The sequence below is a fragment of the Sciurus vulgaris genome (genome assembly GCF_902686455.1).
Source record: "Sciurus vulgaris genome assembly, chromosome: X".
NCBI classification, from domain to species: Eukaryota; Metazoa; Chordata; class Mammalia; order Rodentia; family Sciuridae; genus Sciurus; species Sciurus vulgaris.
In genome coordinates this window covers 133349093-133370260 of record NC_136471.1, presented here as the reverse complement: position 1 = coordinate 133370260, position 21168 = coordinate 133349093, and the positions used below count along the sequence as shown (strand labels likewise).

Here is a 21168-nt window from a genome sequence, read left to right as displayed (position 1 = left end):
CCAAGTTGCTCCCAATCACATCAAATTTTCTCTTCCAATCTACTTAAGAAAAAAAATTAGAAATTTCATATTAAACTGCAACTTTCTTTTACTGAAACCTTGGGAATTGTCATTTAGTTTTGGTCTATGTAGATTTATATGAATTTATCATTATTTAATCAGTTTAACTTACTAAATCCTTTAAATTACTTTCTGTAAAAACATTGCTTAAATTATCCTGTGAAAATACCCAGGAAAACTTGCGTCATTCAAGACAGAAAAATCACAGGTCAGAAAGAACTTGACCTCTGGAAACACATTTTAACATGCTTAAAACACGTGTGATTGCTATTGTTTTTACAAGAACAAAGAGAGATTTACCCCAAAATTTATTAGCACAACATGGCTTTTTGTGTGTGTATGTCAAACTTAGCATGAGTTTAAACTTTGAGGCTTACAAAGAAAGAAAGAAGGAGAGAAGAAAATGGAAAGAAGAAAGTAATCTTCCTAGTTAACCTCTCATTAACAAAAAGTACATTTAAGAAATAGGATACTACACTAAGGACTAGGCATTCATTTAAATAATGAATGATCTAAGTTCTTCGATTAAAGTATGTTTAGTTCTACTTTTATAAAATGGAAACAAATTTGAATGGTTAAAATGGAAGTTCTTAAAATCCAAAGTTATGATTCTGCTTTTGATGCCTATGGCTGTATCCGTAGTAAGCTTATTTAATTTAGAAAAGTAAAAAAACACACGAATGTTTATTTTGTGTACAGAATTCAGCCACGGTGACTTCAGACTGCAAAGAAAGCAAGATCTCAGATTTTCTGTTTCTGGATGGACATTTTAGTGCATGTAATGATTTTTTTTTTTTTTTTTTTTTTTTTTGGCTTTGCTAGAATTGTCCCCCAAACTGTTGATGAAATAACCTTACACACAGAGTTAGAAAAATTAGGCAAGAAAACATCTCATCAGTTCTATACTTGGCAGAAATATGGTTTGGAGTAGTAGCTCAGGGGTAGAGGGCTTGCCTAGTACATGGGATGCTCTGGGTTCTGGGTTTGATTCTCAGCACCACATAAAAATAAAATAAATAAAATGAAGGTTTTTGTACCCATCTACAATTAAAAATATATTTTTTTAAAAAGAATGTGATTTTGTACCAATGTACTCTAGTGATTTCTAAAATATAATAGCCTTAGGTTAGTGGGTGTTAGAATCCTTTTAGATCAATCAGGGTTTATTTTGAGTTCATTTCGAGGCAAACTTTCCAGAATATCCTGGAAAGGTAATGTATGTGTACAAAAGAGAAATTAAGAAGAAAACAGCCCTGGGGAGTTCTCCGTGAAAGGACGAAGCATGAACCTTCTGTGTCCTTATGAGCTTTTCTCATGCGCTATAGCTCGGCCCTCGGAGGAAAGTCCACCTCATCTGGAACTCGAGATGATGTCTGCTGGCACTTAGGACACCAGTGCTGCTGGTAACTGGGGTTTGAACTTGCTGAAGACATCTAGCACGTGTGCAGAAATTCATCCAGCTGGCCCTTCCCTCCATTCTTAGATCCTACCAGCTCTCTGCTCCACACGGGGACTCGGGTCTTAAGCCAGCAGTAGTGTGTTGGGGCACCGCCTGCCTCTCCCCATGCACTGGATCATCTGCCCTCCCTTCCTTCACTCTCAACTGGTCCTCTAGATCCATATCACTAAGGCCTACTGGCATCTGGAGTTTCCCAGGACAGTCCAGGAGCTAAGCTCCCTTGCACTGATAACTCACCCCATGGACCAGGGGTGTCCACCCATGTTCTTCTCATCTCCTTGTGCACTTCAGTGAGGATTTCTTCCACCCTTGGGGAGGCACCTTGTTTAGTCTTGCGGAGTTGAGTATTCAAGCCGTCGCTTACGACGCTTTTGTTGAAGTGACTTGGGTTATGACCACAAGAAACTCGAGAGGCTGGAACTGCTGACCAAGGGGACCCACAAGCCAAGAATGGCAACCTCATTGGTCGAGTTGGAAAAACAGATCACAACAGTGGTCTGCGTGGACTGAAGCCAAGTGGAGAAGGACGATCCAGTCGTGGGGTCAGGAAGCAGATGTAGGTCAGATGGAAGAAGAAAGAGGAAGGAGCTTTACCACCTGTGACCAGAGACTCTGAAAGGAGATTTCTTTCAGAAATCAGATCAACCAACTGATTTTAGCAGTACACACTCAACAAGGCCTATTAAATGCTTTAAAGATCACATATTTATTGCTTATGTTTCTATAATTATATATCTATACATAAATATACATACATAGCTATATATTTATCACTTATTTAAACATCATTGTAATATTGGCTATGCCATATCCAAGGTTAGGTCATAAAAGGACTGTGACTTCTATCTTTGCACTCTCTCTCTCTCTCTCTCTCTGTCTCTCTTTCTCTCTCTCCCTCCCTCTCTCCATCTCTCCATCTCTCCCTCTCCCCCTCCCTGTCTTACTGTCTCTGAGGGAAGCCAGCCAGCAGAGAAGTGGGGAATGCCATTTCCAAGATTAGGCTTCTGTCTTTGTTTCCCTGTCTGTCTGTCCTTCTCTCTCTCATTACTCACTCTGAGGGAAACCAGTCACCAGGGGAGTGGAGAGACTTAGACCACAGGTAGGGAAGTGCATGTATCAAGGAACTCAAGGGAAGGTTCCTGGCAAAGTCGTGGAGTGAGGGCAGAAGCAGGGTCTCCATTCCCTTCAGAAGAGCAATTCCTCCAAGCACATGAGAAACAAGATCCAGACCCATCCAACCCAGCAGATCCAAGATCCCCAACTCCCAGGATTCACATGAGATGAGGAATGTTTGTTGTTTTCTACTGTTTTGTTGTAGGGCAATTTGTTACATAGGAAAAAGTAATACATCCATCTTATAGCAATAATAACAAAATTTGGTGTCATGAATTAGTCTACAGAGAGAGCATTTACCACTCCTCACTCCATTATTTCTCACTCCAACTTCATAAACCAGCGATGGTACAGAAATTCAGCTGAATAACAGAAATAAATAATTCATTCTAGGATGTGAGCAAGAGGTTATACTGAAAAACACAAGAGCCAAGTTCTCCCGGCTCCAAATTCCATGCTTCTCTCTATTTCTGAGTTTAATTGAAAGATTGGTTAGGACTCAGACACTAATCAGAAAAGTGGGCACAAGGTACTGGTCCAGTCCACAATGAGAGTTTCAGGGGTCAGGATGTTGCCAAGTTACTGTACAGATGCCAAGGTACCTCCATTGTCTCCCACCAAGAATGAGCCTGTTCTCAGACCACTCACAGAGTTTGAGTTGAGTGCAGAGGATGAAACGATAGTGCTACGAGATGTTGTGTTACATATGTACGTTGTAAATACAGGTAAGAGCTACTGAGATCCCTGGCACCTAAGACATTTATTGCTTTGCAGAATGACATGCATGGCATGGCGAGCAGCTTCCCCAGAGAGACACAAATCATTTCTGTCTGAATGATGGTCCAAGGAAACCATCCTTCGGAGAATTCTCCAGTTGGAAATCTGTTCCTTCTCACATATATGTCCATCCCAGGGTATGGAAGCCCAAGAAGGGTGGGATGCTTCAGATGACGTCAGATATAAGACAGGAAACCCTTCTGGTGCCTTGACATTTATAATAACTGTGAGGCAACACCCAAAGCTTATGCAGACTGCTGCCTTTGATGAGTTTACAGAAAAGAGGATGAAAGAACTTGATGGACATCTCCCCGGGGGCCACTCTGTTTCTGTCATTGTCCCTCCGAGCATTTTGGATTTGTGAGAGGGGACGTGAGTCCTCAGGCAGTTCCTGAGGCCTCTGGGTTCACGGGAATGCTTTGTAACACAACAGTTAAGAAAGCCAGAGCTGGCGGACATCTGCGAATTCTTGGCTACATCACCCTGATTCTCTGCCAGAACCAAGGACCAAGTCTGCCGAAAACTTCATTTCGTTGGTGTTGACACAGATTAAGGTCTAATTTTGCTTCATTTTACACGATCCAACCTCCAGGATGTAAAAGCACAGTCCTCCTAGAACTCCATAGTGGGGTGAGTTATGGGATAAAAATGTGTTGAAAGTGCCCCAAAAGACCTCCCTCATGGATGATTAGGTTAGTGGCAGGGTTTGCTGCGGGTTCCTTTAAATCATGCATCTGAACTGATCTGGGGGCTTTGCTCCTTCATACCATGGTTTCCCCGTATAACAGAGATTAATTACATCCAGCGGGCTGTTGCACAAAACGATTCCCAGTGGGAGAGCGGGCATTTGAAATAGCGGCTGGACAAATTTACAATCTGTGATGCAATTGTCATTTCAGTGCCAGCTGTTATAGATCAGGCGTGTTCACACTGCAAAACAATCTCAGGAGGGACCTGGAACGAGGGATGATGTGTGATGTTCTCTGTTGTTTTGTTCTCTAAGAGCACCTGTGGAAGGGGACCGAGACAGTTTTAAGGGAGAAACATGGACGTAACTTTAGTTCAAGAATCTGAAAGCTATGACTCCTAGATTCCACTGCCTCGTTGGAAGATTATCTTGTGCAATTAAGAAAAAAACATCAAAGAGAAAATCCACTTTACCAGGCTTATATAATGTATTTAGATTTCAGACTTAAACACAAAGACCTCTACCAAAAAAATTAGAAAATAAGGTAGTCTATAGGTAACCCCACGTTATGCATTGTGTTGTTTCCATGGGTTATAAGGCAGAAAGTATGTATGGTCCCCCCTCACTGTTTGTTGACAGTGTGTATGCAGGGCTGCCTTCTATTACATGGTGTCCCCAAAAACTCATGCGCGGGACAATACAAGAACGTTCAGAGGTGATATGATTAGTTTATGAGAGGTGTGCCTAATCTCTGGATTAGTCCACTGATCTGGATTCATCGGGCAGTAACTGTGGGCAGGTAGGGTATGGCTAAAGGAGGTAGGTCACTGAGGGCATGAATTTGGTGTTTATATGGTGAGCAGAGCTCTCTCTGCTTCTTGGTGCCATGTCCTGAGCTACTCTCCTCCTCCAGGCCCTTCCGCCATTTTGTTCTGCCTAACCTTGGGCCAGAGCCATGGAGTCGGCCCATCATGGACTGAACCTCTGAAACCATGAGCCAGAATAAACTTTTGCTCCTCTAAGTTGTTCTTGTCAGGTCTTTTGGTCACAATGGCAAGAAAAGTAACAAAAACAGCAATGCCTTCTTGCTAAAATTTATTCATGGCTCCATGAATATTCATAGCATTTTCATAGTCATCCAGAGACCTGGGCAGAGTTGTGAAAATTTTCAGTAGACCACAACCCATGTTACTTGCATAATTGTGGTTTCTTTTGGTGATTTTGCTGTTTCAAAATGGCACCCAAACATAATGCTTATGTGCTGTTTGATCTTCCTAAGCATGAAAAGTCTGCGATATAACGTACAGGGAAAACAGGTAGGTCAGGTGAGCTTTGTTGAGGTATGAATGGTGGTGGTGTCGGCTATGCAGGTGATTGAGCAATTCCATGACATATAATAATAAGGCATCTTTGAGCAAAAATACATAAGTCACAGTCATGTATTGATTGGTTGATGGAAATGTGGGCAGATGCTTATAGGCACCTAATCCTCTGCTTTCTTCAGGGGCAATAGTTTAGAATTTAGTAATTCAGGGTTCATGGTGACTTCCTCAAACACAACTACCACAAGTAATGGAAATCAACTGTGCTTGTATGCTTGTATTTATTTACGTGTGTATGTGTGTGTGTGTGTGTGTGTGTTTGCATGTATAAATGTGTGTATGTGTATAACACTCTGCTGGGGGAGATAGGCTCAAGTGTCAAGGAAAATCACCACACCCTGGAAAGAAGGGCAACATGAAATATCAACATGCTCTACCATGTGCTCCTAAGAACACAGATGTAAAATACCAACTTCTTTCTTTGCTGACCTTGGTGAACCTCAAGCTGGCTCTTCTACCTTCTCAGCAGTTGTATGGCCACTAACTGTTCATTGATTAGTTTTAGTCCATTGAGAGCTAATTGATGGAAAAGAGATGGAAGGATTTTCTTGGATACTCTGATGCCAAAGATTCTTTGTGGATGTAGGCTTGTTGTTCTGGTTTAAATGTGGAGTGTCACCCAAAAGCTCATGCATGAGACAATGCAAGAAGGCTTAGAGGTGCAATTACTGGAGTATAGGAGCCTTAACTCAATCTGTGGATTAATTCACTTGAATGAATTAGTTGGGTGGCAACTGTAGGCAGATAGGGTATGGCCGAAGGAGTTGGTTTCCTGGGGACATGCTTTTGGGGTATATATTTTGTCCCTGGTGAGTAGAGTCTTTCTCTCTCACTCTGCTTCCTGGTGTGATGTCTCCAGCCACTTTCCTCTACCACACCCTTCCGCCATGATGTTCTGTCTCACCGTGAGCCCAGAGCGAAGGAGTCAGCCAGATATGGACTGAACTTCTGGAACTGTGAGCCCCAAAATAAACTTCTCCTTTAAAATTGTTCTTGCCAAGTCTTTTAGTTACAGCAGCAAAGAAGCTGACTAAAATACTCATCTTGGAGAAAAGGTTTAAAACTTCCACCTTCAAAAGAGTTGGTAGGTGTCCAGGTGGACAAATATTAGCTTCATTGTTTGAATGTTAATTCAAGGAGCCAATAAAATCTTGTTTAATAGAAACGTCTTTTCTTCTTCCATGTTCATTCTGCATGATACATTACCTGGTCAAGATTGAGGAGGATTTTTTAAAAAATATAAATTGGGGGGGAATGGAGGAGTAGTAGAACACAAAGAGTTTTTAGGGCAATGAAACTCCACTGCAAGGTGCCAATGTGACAGGTGCCAGTCACTACACACATGTCCAGACCCACAGAACCTGCAGCACTAAGCGAGAGCCCTCACATGAACTGTGGACTCTGGGTGATGAAGCTTCAATGTGGGTTCATGGATTATAGCAATACACCTTTCTCCTGGGGGATGTTGGTTGCGTGGGTGTCTGTGCACATGTGGAAACAGGGGCGTATAAGAATTTTTGCTTGATTTTTCTATACAAGGAAAATCCCTCTAAAACAATAAAGGCTACTTAGGTCTGGGTTTGAGGCTCAGTGATAGAATCCTTGTCTAGCATGTGTGTGGTCCTGGGTTCAATCCCCAGCGTCAAATAACAACAACGACAATAATAATACTACTAACACACACACACACACATACTCACAGAGAGAAAGCTAAAGGACGTCAACTAGAGGTGGTGTGAATGAACATCAAACTGAACCTGGCTGTTCTTTGAAAGGAAAGCAGACCATGACAATGTGCACTGTGGGAACGGAATCCACGGAGCATTGGTCCGCATGGTGATGACATTGGTCATGAGTAGCAATGAGATTCTCTTGCTACTAACTAGAATATGTCTGGAAGAAGAAGCATTGGTGTAAGCAAAATTCCTTGGTAAAATCAGAAGGGATTGGTACTTTATCAGAAAGAAAATACAAGACAAATTCCATCTTTTCACTCTGCAGTGAAAGCAGAAACATTTTTAAGTACAACCATAATAAATAGAAATGTTTGGCTATCATCCAAAATGTTTAAACAATCTCATGAAATCCCTAGTCACTCGAAATCCTTACAGAAGACTTTTAAGGAATTCAAATAGCACAAGAACTCAAAAAGATTTATATAAAATGGTTCCTATACCCAAGTAATACTCAGAAAACATGCAAATAAATTGCATTTGCGATAGCAAACAAAAATAATTATATTCCCTGGAGTAAACTTCACAAGTATATGAATGGCATGTGGGAAGAAAACCATAAAGCTAAAGAAAATCAAAGTGCTTCAGAAAACGAACACATAATTGTTACTAACTGAGATGACACAATATTGTGGAAATGTTGATCCTGCCTGAACTTACAAAAATACAAATTTACAAAAATTTACAAAAATCCAAAACATCCTCAGCCAAATTTCCCTTTGTTGACTTGTAAAATTCATCTGGAGTGAAAGAACAGCCAGAAAAATAATAAAATGAGGAATTACACAGGTAAGGGAGATTGCATTGGAACATAGAATGCTGTAAACTTGAAGCTAAGGAGAAGAGACAGAATTGGGGACAGACAGACCATGCTCATGCCAGGATGGTACCAGAGAGGTGGATGCAGAATCCCGTGAAGTGAGCCTATGAAGACAGGCGTGGGAACTAGATCCCTACCTCACCCCACACATTCCAGAAAGGGCATTCCAGAGACAAGAAAAGGAGCATGTAGAAAACAAAACTCTAACTATAAAAAAAAATTAACTTTTTTGAAATATCCTGTCATTTGGGTATATGTCAGTAAAAAATGAAAATGTGAAGACAAATCCTGACATTTCCTTTGTTCTCATTGGACATGCACTCTGTGTGAGTCAGTGAAGCTATTAATCTAGAAACAGAGAGTCCCAGGTCAGTAAGCGCATTTATTTCTGCTACAGTCTACCTCTGGAGTTAGGGTTAGTTCCCCAAAGGCCTGTGTGTTCAGGGCTTGATCCCCAGGTGGTGCTATTGGGAGGGGGTGGAGCCTTGGAAAGGCGGGGCCTGTTGGGAGGTCTTTAGGTTATTGGGCCTGTGTTCTTGAAGATGATTGGGGAACCACACTCTCTTCTCTCTTTTTTCCACTTCCTGGTCAGGAGGTGAACAGTTTTGCTCTGCCATGAACTCACAGCACAGACCCCAAACAATAGTGGCAACTGATCATGGACTGGAACCTTCAAAACTGTGAGCTGAAATTAACCTTTTCTCTTTATAAGTTTACAAGATCATCTCAGGTGTTTTGTTATAATGACAGAACGCTGACTAACCCAGTTATCTAACCCCCCAAAGAGCCTTTGCAATCAACCAAGCAATAATGGATAAAGGCATGAATATGCAATTCCAGCAGAGAGTAAAATAACTAAACATATAAAAATACTTCAACCTCATGTCTGTCCCTTCTACACAGACACACACACACACTTGCACACACACGCACACACAATACTCAGAGGCGTTCACTCTTTTCCCCTAGTATTTTGACTTGTACTCGACAATGTGATAATTCATGTTGGTTTAAAGGGGCTAAACTGAACCCTTATATACAATCTTAGTGGTAGCATTCATTTTCACATTTATAAAAACTTTCACAATAGACACACTCGATAAGCTTGATTCAAAATCATATACACCTTTCTGCTAATGTAATTTACTTTCAATGAGCTAGCCCGAGGAAATATTTGCAAAATCAGTTATTTAGAATATAAATAGGTAGAACCAAAAATCCAGGTGTCTATTTTCCATATAGAGGGGGAATAGCACACATGTTCATGAGAAAATAATTATGTAACTTATCTTAAAATCGCCCATTGGAGGAGCATCCTGCCCTTTGAAATATGACCTTGGAAATGAAGCCTGTTATGGAGAGATGAGGATGATATCTTGGCAGGTGAAGGTCTTAAGAGAGCCAGGGTTTCCAGATGTCTATCTCCGAGGCGTCTGTGGCTCTACCTGGGAGGTAAAATGGAAAGGAACTTTCAAGTGGGTGTTCAGCTTAGCATGTGTGAAACTTATCTCTTTGTACAAATCTATTACTTGGAGAACAAAAAAAAAAAGAGAGAGAAGAATTATGCACAGTTCCAGCCAAACTCAGTATTGAGAAAGTTGTTTATTCTAGAAGCATGATCGGAAAGGCAAGAGACACTCTGACCCAAATGGACAACTAATATCTAGAAGAATCACTCTGAGTTCAAATTTCAGCTATTTCTCATGAGTTCTGTAGTTCAGACAGAAATGTCTCCTTCACGGAGGGAGAATAAAGCTGCATTTGCTGGACTCTTCCAACTTTATTTCAGCAAAGATCTTAAGATGAGGCCGGTGCACCTAGAGAATGCAGAATAAATGCATCCAGAGCTTCTCCTCTGTTCAGACCAGGAGGAGGGGTGATTCGCTCCCGTGAAGGCTCCATTAGCTCTCTTATGGAACAAGGAGGTCAACAGATTTTTCTGGGTAAATGCTATTTGATATTCACATTTGTGCCATCTGAACAGGAAGCTGTTGTCTGGGCATAAATTTTTGCATCATGTTGAACGCCAAGTCTCTAAGTCTTTGCACCTGATTTGTAGGTTGGACGCCAGGGTAAGACTGAACAAGGTCTGCAGGGGGCTGTGTCTACACCGTGACTTAGTGGAAGCTGCCGATGCAGAAGGAAAATGGGTGGGAATGACGGAGACTGAGAGGAGAGAACCTTCCCGAGGCACGTCTCCCAAGTCCTGGTTGCTCAGCCTTTCCTAGATTCCCTTGAGATGTCGTTATACCTGTAAGTACTCTGTGTGTGCACCTGAATGGCGTGGTCTCCATCACTGGCAACCCCAGTAGCATTTCCCGTTCATTTTGCATACGTTTCCAGCAAGGCAGAGACCAGGACCACTGTAGGACACACGGGTAATGAAGGTCGTAAATGGTCGAGGCCAAAACCAAGCCATCCCCGAGGCCCTGGGTGGACCCTATCGTCCACCGTGTGTTCTGGGCAAACCGATGATTGCAGATTTTGTTATGTGTAGATATATCACACATTCCATCCAGCTTGTGATTTTTAAAGATGGAGAATATTTTCAAGGATGTCTGGTCCCACCTGAAAATGTTTATTCAGAGAAATTCTGCAATACCTTTGGAGCAGACCCAGTGATTCAAAGCCAGACTCCGTACCCCCAGGTCGACTTGGGTTATTATTTGCGGCCTGATAGCTTATCACAGAGCTGGGAGTCAGCGTGATGTATGCGTTCGCCTTTCCAAATTTGCTTGGAGTCTTGGCGTGTTCTGTGGCTCGGCTAAAGAAAATTGGAGGAGTGGAAAAGCTTTTTCTTTTTTGTGTGTGTGTTTAACTCATTTCAATTTGGATCCGGCAGACCTGGCCCTGAATCTGTGGTCTCTATTTTCTGTTCAAGCCGATTGTGGAAGTGGGAAGCTAACATTAATGCCGGAGAAATAACAGGCAGAGTTACAACCCATGACTTCTGTAATCAAAAAAAAAAAAAAGACATTTTAAGACATTTTTTCCTATTCTGTGAAAAAGGTACTTACGATTTGTTTACCAGTGGCAGATAAAGGAAGGAGCCCAGAAATGACAGATGGCCTCAGAACATTCTGTGTTAGAAAAACAGTTTCGCTTGACCAATAGCAAAAGAAGGACAGGAAGTCACAGCTGTGGGCACGTCAGGCAAGCTGAAGTATGAAAACATTTTGCAAATGATGTCATGCCAACCTTGGGCATTAGTGTATGTCTTAGTCAGCTCTTTCACTGCTGTGACTAAATGATCTGACCAGCACAATTATAGAGAGGAAAGGTTTACTCGAAGGCTCATGGTTTCTGAGGTCCTAGTCCACAGAAGGCCAGCTCCATTCCTTGGGAGGCTGAACATCATGGCGGAAGAGTGCGGCAGAGCAAAGCAGCTCACATGGTGATCAGGGAGCAGAGAGAGAGACTCCACTCTCCAGAAACAAAATACATACCCCAAAGTCTCGCCCCAATTCCCACCTCCTCCAGCCACACCCTGCGACTTCCATTGATCACATCAGGGATAATCCACTGATTAGTCAAGACTCTTACAACCCAGTCATTTCTCCTCTGAACCTTCCTGCCTTGTCTCACTCGTGAGCTTTTGGGGGACGCCTCACATCCAAACCATAACAGCGTAACTCGGAGCGAAGAGGAGTGGGTTCTTCGTCTCACAAATTCCAAGAATGGAATCCAGGGGCTCAAGGGCGAGAGTACAGCAGCAGGATTTAGTAGCATCGAGAAAGAGGGAGGAGTCCCCAGAGGGGAAGCCGAAGGGTGTCTGTTGTCTAGGGTTCTAAAGGCACACCTGCTGGCCCCCCCAGGTGATTGGCAGGCGAGCGATGCTTACACGGACCAGTGAAGGTCTTAAACTCCGAGCTTAGCAAGCCGATCAGAAGTGCATCATTTCAATTCCCGAGGTCATAATTAAGAGGAGAGGTCCAACCTTGTAAGAGGACACGCTTCAGGGAGGGGCCTACTGGAGGTCAGCTGTGGCTAAGGGCAGGGAGAGGGGTAGCTAAGGAAGAGAGAGTCCTTGTGTCCAAAGCCGTCAGGGTCCGTGACAGGATGTCCCCAGTTCCGATGTGTCCTTCGGGAATGGCAGCGTCCCCTCCCTCTTTCCCTCCTCCGAGGCCCTTCTCCTGTCTGCCTGAGGGAGGTCAGCCTCCCTGCCTCCTTCTCCAAGCCGCCAGGCAAGCACGCTTTTGAGACAAAGTATTAACATCGTGAGCAAGTAACCTGATCTCATTTGGAGGCTGAAATTTTCTGACTCATTCTATAAATTCGAATTATGGTATTTCAAGCGTGGTACAAATATGTAAGATTCAACGCTTTCCATCCGCCCTTGCAGTGACGTGGGTAGATGACAACCCTAAACGTAAAATTGAGAACTTTACTCCCGGCGACACACGGGATTCCAAAAGTCCATCGGAGGAAGTCAAAACGAGCAGAAGAAACGAGGAAGCACAACAGACAATTCTCAGAATTACAGACGGCTCAGAAGAAATGCTCATCCTGGCATAAATAGAGTAAAATCCAAACCGAGAAATTCAGCAGAGTAAAGGACACCATTGTAACCCTTCCCACTGAAAAAAAAAAAAAAAGAACTTAGCAAAGAAATATATAAAATTAGAGACAGAGTGAAGAAACCTATTTCTATACTCTATTGGTGGGTGCGAAATGCAATTCAAAAGAATATTCCTTGAAAATTGGAATCACCAGGACCAAAAACAAATGCTGCTGCTATTTTTTCGGAAGTGCGTATCACAACCACCCAGAACGAAGGCGCAAGACAGTCCTTGGCCGCGTGGTTTGTAAAGGCATGTGTTTAAAAGGAAATTGTCACCAGGTCCGAAAGTTTCTGTATTTACTGCAATATTTTTAACATCTTTACCCCAAATAGGTTGAACACATTCGTTGTGACTGAGACGGTAAAGTGATGAGGCAGCAGGAATATAAGAGGTGTTTTTCTTTTGATTTCTAGAATTCTTATTCATTAAATTCGTTGTGGATTCAGAAAAAAATTAGTACTAACTAATTTGGTTGTCAATGTTTTTATGAAGGACACGAAATTATGAAAATCATTTAATCAACTCTTTAACTCTGCTCTCCCATCTCGAAAATGCCGTGACCACAGCCCCGGGTCTAGGTTCCCTGTTGGGAGATTCAGATGGTGTGATCTGGTGAATTTTTGTAAGATGTAATGCAAATGTCGCTCTTTGATTTTAATTATTAATCTCTGTTTCTACTCACTTATCAGACAAACTTCCAGAAACGTAATGACATTCAGCTTGAGCTCTGTTATGGTTTGGATACGAGGTGTCTCCCAAAACCTCCTGTGTCAATGGCAGGAAGGTCCAGAGGTGAGATGGCTGATCCTTGTGAAGGCAGTGACCTCATCAGGCAATCCTCGTTTGAATGGAGTGACCGGGTGGTGACTGTAGGCAGCCAGGGTGTGGTTGGAGGAGCTGGGTCACTGGGCACCTGCCTTTGGTGTTTATATCTGGTGCCCGGTGAGCACAGCTCTCTCTGCTTCCTGGTGCCATGTCCTGAGCTGCTGTCCTCCTCCAGGCCCTTCCGCCATTTTGTTCTGCCCACCTTGGGCCAGAGCCATGGAGTTGGCCCACCATGGACTGAACCTCTGAAACCATCAGTCAACATACACCAGGTGGTAACTCAAGGCAGGTGGGGTGTGGCTGGAGGAGGTGGTCACTGGGGACATCCCTTGGGGACTATATCCTGTCCCTGGTTCCTTGGGGTTTATATCTTGTCCCTGGCGAGCAGAGCTCTCTCTCCTTCCTGGTGCCACGTCCTGAGCTGCTCTCCTCCTCCAGGCCCTTCTGCCATTTTGTTCTGCCTCACCTTGGGCCAGAGCCATGGAGTCAGCCCACCATGGACTAAATGTTTCCTCTTCTAAGTTGTTCTTGTGGGTATTTTGGTCACAGCAGCCAAAAGCAGACTAATACCAAATTGTTGTCCCTCTAAGTATTTTAAAGAAATCCTGGGGACACAGCTTTGAAAACAAGAACTGAAATGTATCTGAATGCGAGGGTTTGTCTTAGCATCTGCTCGGATCTGTTGGGCAAGAGGCAACCATCAGGAACATGAGCTTTCCCTCTGTGTCCCTCGGCTGTGGCCACAGTGAGGGTCCAACCCCTGTGTCTCACCACTGGCGTCCTGACCATCTGACTTTTAGAGCACTCCTCCTCTGCCGGATCATACTCACAGGGTCAGATGATGATTCCAGAGTCTGTCGCTCTTGTGAACACAGGGACCCCAACAATGGCAGTTCTGTTACCAAGACCAAAAAAGTAATCTCTGCTTTCCGCAGCTGGACGCTTGGACACATTTGCATGACTGCCCCAACCCCTGGAGGGGATGAGCTGAGTCTTTCTTGCTCGTGGGTGGTTTCACTGGCATGAGATGGACCAAATCACGTGCATATGCGGACGGCATGACGCATCCCACGACAGCGTGTGATCACAATGCACCAAGAAACAGGCGATCAGCTCGTCTGAGTGCTGATCTCCCGCTGCGTGTTCTGGGGTGGCCTTTGTGGTCTGCTGCTGCTGTCGAAGCAGACGTCATCTGTCCCCTTTAGAAAGCACATGAGGGGAACACAGACAGCAAAGAGACAGAGGCGGCTCACGGCTGATGACCACATTGGCTGGCGGCCACCCCAGGACAGATTCATGGACACGCTGACCCCGTGAGTGACCGCAGACGAGACAGGCGTGACTTGGTAATGCCTGCTTTTAGATGAAGCGGATTTTATTCTATTAAGTGGTAAGATGAATAAAAAGGACCTGTAGCTAGAATGGAGAAAGAACGCCTGGATCGGCCCTCTCCTGACAGCGCCTCTGGGGCACGTCCTGCCTGTTAGTCCAGGTCTGCTGCGCGGGTTCTTTGCACTGGCCCTGCGCTCGTCCAGCTCCGTTAATCCATTTCTCGTCTTGTTATACCGCCAAGTCCAGCGTTTTAATGCCCATGTTTTTTTTTTTTCCCCTTGGACATTTTCCAATTGCTGGATGTTTTGCTAATTGGGGCTATTTCTTATTTTGACTAAGACTTTGACAAATATCTTTCAATATTAATAAATATTTGATGCTTTGAGATCTTTAAAGGATTGATATTGCTCACAAAAATTCCCAGATGTGGAATTGCCACGTAAAGAGGAGACGCATAGTTTGGGCACTTGGTACCTGCAGTCAAAAAGCTTACCGATATACAACTTACGTCCCCTGCATGCCCTGGAGGGAAGAAAACAGTCCTCATGCTCAAAATTTCAAATCAGCCCAACAAATTGAAAGCCAGATATTGTCTCCCCCGCCTCCCACCATTGTCTGCTTCTTTCATAGTGAGGTTGAATTTTTCCCCATATATTTTTTTAAATTTTTATTTGTTTCAGTTAGTTATGCACTGACAGTAAATGCACTTTGAAACATTGCATGTAATGCAGTATGATTTCTCATTCCTCTGGTTATACATGATGTAGAATCCCACCAGTCCTATAGTTATATATATCCGTGGGGTAATAATGTTTGATTCACTCTACCGTCCTTCCTATCCATATCATATCCCCTCCCCTCCCTTCACTCCCCTCTACCTAATCAAAAGTAACTCTGCTCTTCCCTATCCCTGCTCCTTATTGTGAATTAGCATCTGCAAATCAGAGAAAACATTCAACCTTTGGTTTTTGGGTTTGGCTTATGTCACTGAGCATGATATTCTCCAGCTCCATCCATTTACCAGCAAATGCCATCATTTCATTCTTCTTTATGGCTGAGTAATATTCCACTGTGTAGATGTACCACATTTTCTTTATCCATTCATCTGTTGAAGGGCATCTAGGTTGGTTTCATAGTTTATCGATTGTGAGTTGAGCTGCTATAAACATGGATGTGGCTGTGTCACTGTAGTGTGCTGATTTTAAGTCCTTTGGGTATAAACCGAGGAGTGGGATAGCTGGGTCACATGGTGGGTCCATTCCAAGTTTCCTGAGGAATCCATACCTAGTTCCTAGTTTATATCACAGATTTATTTTAACAAACAGAAGCATTTATTTTGTTTGTAGTTATCTCCTAGAAGATAAAAAGGTAGTATTTGTTACTTTATGGTAGACATTGTGCTAAACACTGTCACTTAAAAACAAGAAAATGTATCTCGACCAGACACTGCTACTTGTTATACTCCCGTGTTGAGCTAGTGCTCAGTTAATCAGATATACCGCAGAGCTCCTGGCAGACACCAAGAAATGGCTGTTGTTCCTGGGAGGCCAGGGTAGAGTGTCTGGGTTAAGTTGTGTGACTATTTCCGTCTCGCTCAGATGACTCAAAATGTCTTTGGAATTAAGACGCTTCTTTGAAAAAACTTCTTTAAAACAGTTTCGTAAAGGTGTTTGGAACCGTGAGAGCTGCTGCCAGGTGTCTGGAGTCAGTTCCATGAAGGGAAAAAGTGGGAAGGATCATTCGGAAAGCACCAGTTTTCAAGAGCAGGATGGTGGGCTGGGGCTGCGGCTCAGGGTACGCTCTTGCCCAGCGTGTGCGCGGCCCTGGGTTTGCTCCCCAGCATTGCAAACACAAACAAACAGACACACAAACACACAAGGCTGCCTTTCCCGGCACCACGAGTGGCCAGTGAACTCTGACCTCAGGGGAACACTGACCGCTGGTCCCGCTGGCGCAGCTGAGCCCGCAGGATCGCACTGGAGTGTCCGGAGGCCACCTGGAGTCACAGGGTAAGAAAGGTGCCCGCTCGTCAAGTTTGCCAACACTGTTGTTGCAAAACAGTTCTGCGGGGTGGCGAAGGGGCCACAGCCTGTCAGTGTGAGTCTCAGTCCCAGCTAAGTCTCCACGTGTGAGCGCGGACCGCACCGTGAAAGCCGCTGCCATTGGACACGCGGAGCAGCCGCTGAGAGAATCTCCTTTGAATAAGTGAAGGGCGTCTCTGGGCGTGTCCATGGCCTGGCCTGGACCATTCAGGCGCTTTGGCACATCCGTGGAGATGAAGCACAGCCCCCGGCTCAGGGGCAACTTCTTTGTTCCCAGAGGCTCTCGTGAGCCACAGCTTGGGACTCCAGCGGCATGGACGTCTGGTGTGGGTACTCCTGGCAGTTTTGATGCCCTCCGATGATTTGGGGGTACTTGTGAGACACAGCACAGGCCTCCCTAGGCTGCGGCACGGTTCGCTTGCAGAACCGGAGGGCTGAACGGTGTGTGCCTGGAAAGAGCTTCCCTGTGTTCTCAGTAGGAAGCCAGACGCAGGTGTCCTCGTCTTATGCAGCGCATAAATCTCCTAAGGAATGCCTTCCTCTCCGTCTCCCCACGAAGGGCGGCTGAGGTTGGCCAGGCATGCAAGACCTTGCTGTGGAGCCATGGCCCCTGACCCTCGGCAACCCACAGCACAGCCCAAGCCCACCTGCTGAAGCCACCCAAAGATCCCGCCCTGAATAAAGGACCCTGCGCTTCATTTACAGCCCCCGGGGCCTCCTGGCTCAAGTGGAATCAGGATGCTCTTGGGTCCACTCTGATCCATCCATGCAGACGTCGCCAGTGACTATTTATGTGTAGGTGAGAATGCTTTATGGATCTATCCATTAGCTCCCGTCAGAGGAATAAAAGCATCTGATCAGAGAAATGTCTTAAGTTTAATTGCTGCTCAATGCGATTTTCACTGATTAAATATCTATTCAGAGGAGGTATATTAGATATGACTTAAAGGTGTACATGATTTGTTCAAATATTTTCCAAGTTAAAACATTTAAAAATTAGATCTGTGATTGAAAATCCTGCGGCATTGCCACTGTGTTACTGTGGCCAAAAATAAGCCAAATTTTTGTTTGAAGAAATCCATCCTCCACATTCAGTACGGAGCATATTTTACACAGTCATCCTTATTATGAAGGAAAGAGCAACACCTTGTACCATGTCCTAAATCCTAACCAGGCCCCCTATGAGTCACCGTATTTTCAGTGATAAGAAAAGGGTTTTTTTCTACAAAAAAACTTTGCCACAAGTTGATCACTTTGAATTTCACTTGCCTACACTGAAGAAAGATGCCTAAATTTTGCATCATGCACATGATAAGAGGTCACCTCCAAAGTGCTTACTGAGGGATTCCAGAGTCCTACAGGCAGCCCAGGAGCACAGAGCACAGAGCCTGCTCTATGGGGCCAGTGAGATGGGCCACATCACTCTTCACTGGGACCCTCACCAGGAGGCTGAAGCTCAAAGGGAGGACAGAGTCAGACACACAGGGAACGTAGTGTGGAGGGGAGATCCAGGGTGGCTGACGAAGTCTAACCTGCGTAAGAGTTCTGGGCGTGATTGCTAACCAGTGTGGTCACAGGACCATCTCAGCATCCACCCGTCCATCCATCCATCCATCCATCCATCCATCCATCCATCCATCCATTTGTTGTGCTTTGGTGTGGACAGTGTTCTAAATAATCATTCACTCACCCATGCACTCATTCATTTATCCACCCATCCATCTATTCATCTATCTATACATTCATTCATTTATCCACCCATTCGGTCACACATCCATCCATTCATTCATACGTCCATTCATTCATCCATTCACTTATTCATCCAGCCATCCAGCCATCCATTCATCCATTCATTCATTCATCCATTATTCCCCCAACATTCATTCATATATCCATCCATCCAGCCATCCATTCATCCATCCATGCATTCATTCATATATCTAGCCATTCATCCACACATCCATTCATTCACTTAGCTGTTCATTGACTTAACCATCATTCATTCATCCATCCATCCGTTCATTCATGGTGCTATGGTATGGGTCTAAACATTCATTCATTCATCCATTCATTGATTCATCTAGCCTTCCATTCGTCCATCCATTCATTTATTTATTTATGCTGCTATGGTGTGGATACTGCTATTTGTCCCTACAAAGGTTCAAGTGTTGGAAGATTAGTCCCCAGAGTGACGTTATTGGGAGCTGGTGTGAACCTTTAAGAGGAGGGACCAAGAGAGTTATCAGGAGCTGCCTTTGAAAGGGATTCAAGTATTCTCATGGGATCCTGGTTACTTCTCAGGAGAGCATTATTATAAAAGTGTGAACCTGGGATCTATGTTCCTATTTCAATGCAATCTTTGGAGCTGGGGAGTTGAGCTCAGTAGCAGAACTCATTTGTAGCATGTACAAAACCCCTATCACCAGGAAAATAAAGGTGTAATACTTCAGCCCTCATCTTCTCCCCAATTGCCATCTGCCATCAGGTAATGCAGCCAAGAGAGGAACCCTGGCTAGAGCTCATGCCAGTCCATTTGTATTTGCAGCCTCCAGAATAATGAGTTATATGAACCTCTTTTCATTATACAGTTAACTGATATTGGGCATTTTGTTGTAGTACCAAAACCTGACTAATATACCCACTATACACCCAACAAATGACAGGATGCTTTCCATCCACAGGTAACTAAAATATGAGCTACAGCTCAGTTGCTCACATAAGCTTAGTTATAGTCATCTTTCCATCAAAGCAGACCCCAAATCTTCCTGTATTTGTCCCTTTCCTCCTCATGTCTTAGACAATTATACCCATTTACCCCTTTCACCTAACCCTGCATGCATCCCAAACAGTTTTGTTTTGGAGGAAGAGGAAGGAGTTAGTTAAAAGTAATAACAGTTACATTGTTTTAACTGCATTTGGCTTTTGGTTTTTATCCCTCCCACACTCTTAGTGACCCCATGTGATTCCCATTAGCAATCCCATTCCCATGCCTTCCATGGGGACCAAGGGAGGGCCCTGCTCACCAAATCCCACACATTTCACTTTTGTGACCTCACCTTGTGCTCCGGTTTGGATCTGAAATGTCCCATGAAGGTCCCTAATACAGTAATATTCAGAGTGGGACTTTGGGGAGGTGATGGGATCATAGGACTCTGGCCTCACCAGTGGATCATCTGTCCAGGGATTCATAATTCAAGGGGATTCCTGAGCGTGGTGGAAGCCGTAGAAGGTGGGGCCTAGTTGGAAGAAGTGAGTCTTCTAGAATATGGTGCCCTAGAAGGTTCATCTTGTCCCTGGCACCTTCCTGCCTCTCTCTCTCTCTGCTTTCCGACCGCCATAAGGTGAGCTGCTTCCTTCCACCATGCCCTTCCGCCATGATGTTTCTGCCTTGGAGCCAACCAACCATGGACTGAATGGTCTGCAACCATGAGCCAGAGCAGATCTTCCCCTCTCTGAATTGGTCTTCTCAAGTATTAGACACAGCAGTGAGAAGCTAGTGTGTTTGTATGTGGGTTTATACTCCGCCTGTGCAAAAACGCTGAAATTATATTCCATCTTGCAGTATAAGTTGAAGCACTGTATTATACTGTGGAAAGTCTGTACTAGTAATTAACAAAGGATTGTAGAAAAATGAAAATGGGTGTATACCCATCAATCAGAATACCTTTTCAGAAGAGTCACCTGGAAATATCGATTTCATCCTTCTTCACAAATCATTTAATTGCGTTTATGAATTGATTCTCTGCATTTTTCTTGTTCTTGCTCAGTCTGTCTAAAAATTAGCTCCTGAAGTCTGAGCATATGTCCTGGAAGAGAACCCTCCTAGACGTTTGAAATTGAGAATGCTATTCAATATTGCAGTGGATCTCGATGAGGCAGTTTGGCCTATTAACTTCAAAATTAATGGATTCATTTTGCAGATGCTGCCCTTGGTTTCGATTCTGAACCCATTCATCTGCCATTGACTTGTAAAGTACAGAGGCCTGCCTTCTAATTTGGTCTTTAAAATAATGATATTAGCACTTACAGCTTATTTACTGCCAAGCCAGTTCACTTTGGGGAGTTTCTGACCCAGGTCACAGGAGCCAGCTGAGATGGGGAGGGAGATAAGTTCAAATCCTGTTTTCATTAACCCGAAATCATTTGAACATCACTCCTGATTTTCAGTAATTGCTGTCCTCCGAACAAGACTCGTGGGCTATGCTGTTTCCATATCCCAGGTCATTGTTATTTCTCAACGCCCATTTCTTATTTTAACTGGAAATATTCTTTTTAGATCTGCATGTTTGCGTGTGTCTGCACCATGCACATTCACAATCGATGACTTATCTGAAAAGCGTGGTCCCATCAGTGACGCAGAAGTATTCCCGTTGTT

At 44.0% G+C, this 21168-nt stretch overlaps 1 protein-coding gene across 3 annotated transcripts in view; it reads left to right on the top strand.

The window, feature by feature from the left end:
• The window catches only part of LOC306650872 (uncharacterized protein), a 380281-nt gene that overhangs the window by 332336 nt on the left and 26777 nt on the right, over positions 1-21168 (top strand). Inside the window, exons 4-5 of one of the 3 annotated variants that reach the window (XM_079123296.1) lie at positions 8625-8712; positions 10092-10285. The exons of 1 other annotated variant lie outside the window; for it this stretch is intronic. The gene's annotated coding sequence lies outside the window, so the exon portion shown is untranslated. The remainder of the gene's footprint in view (positions 1-8624; positions 8713-10091; positions 10286-21168) is intronic. One more of the 3 variants, XM_079123295.1, reaches the window with a different exon arrangement.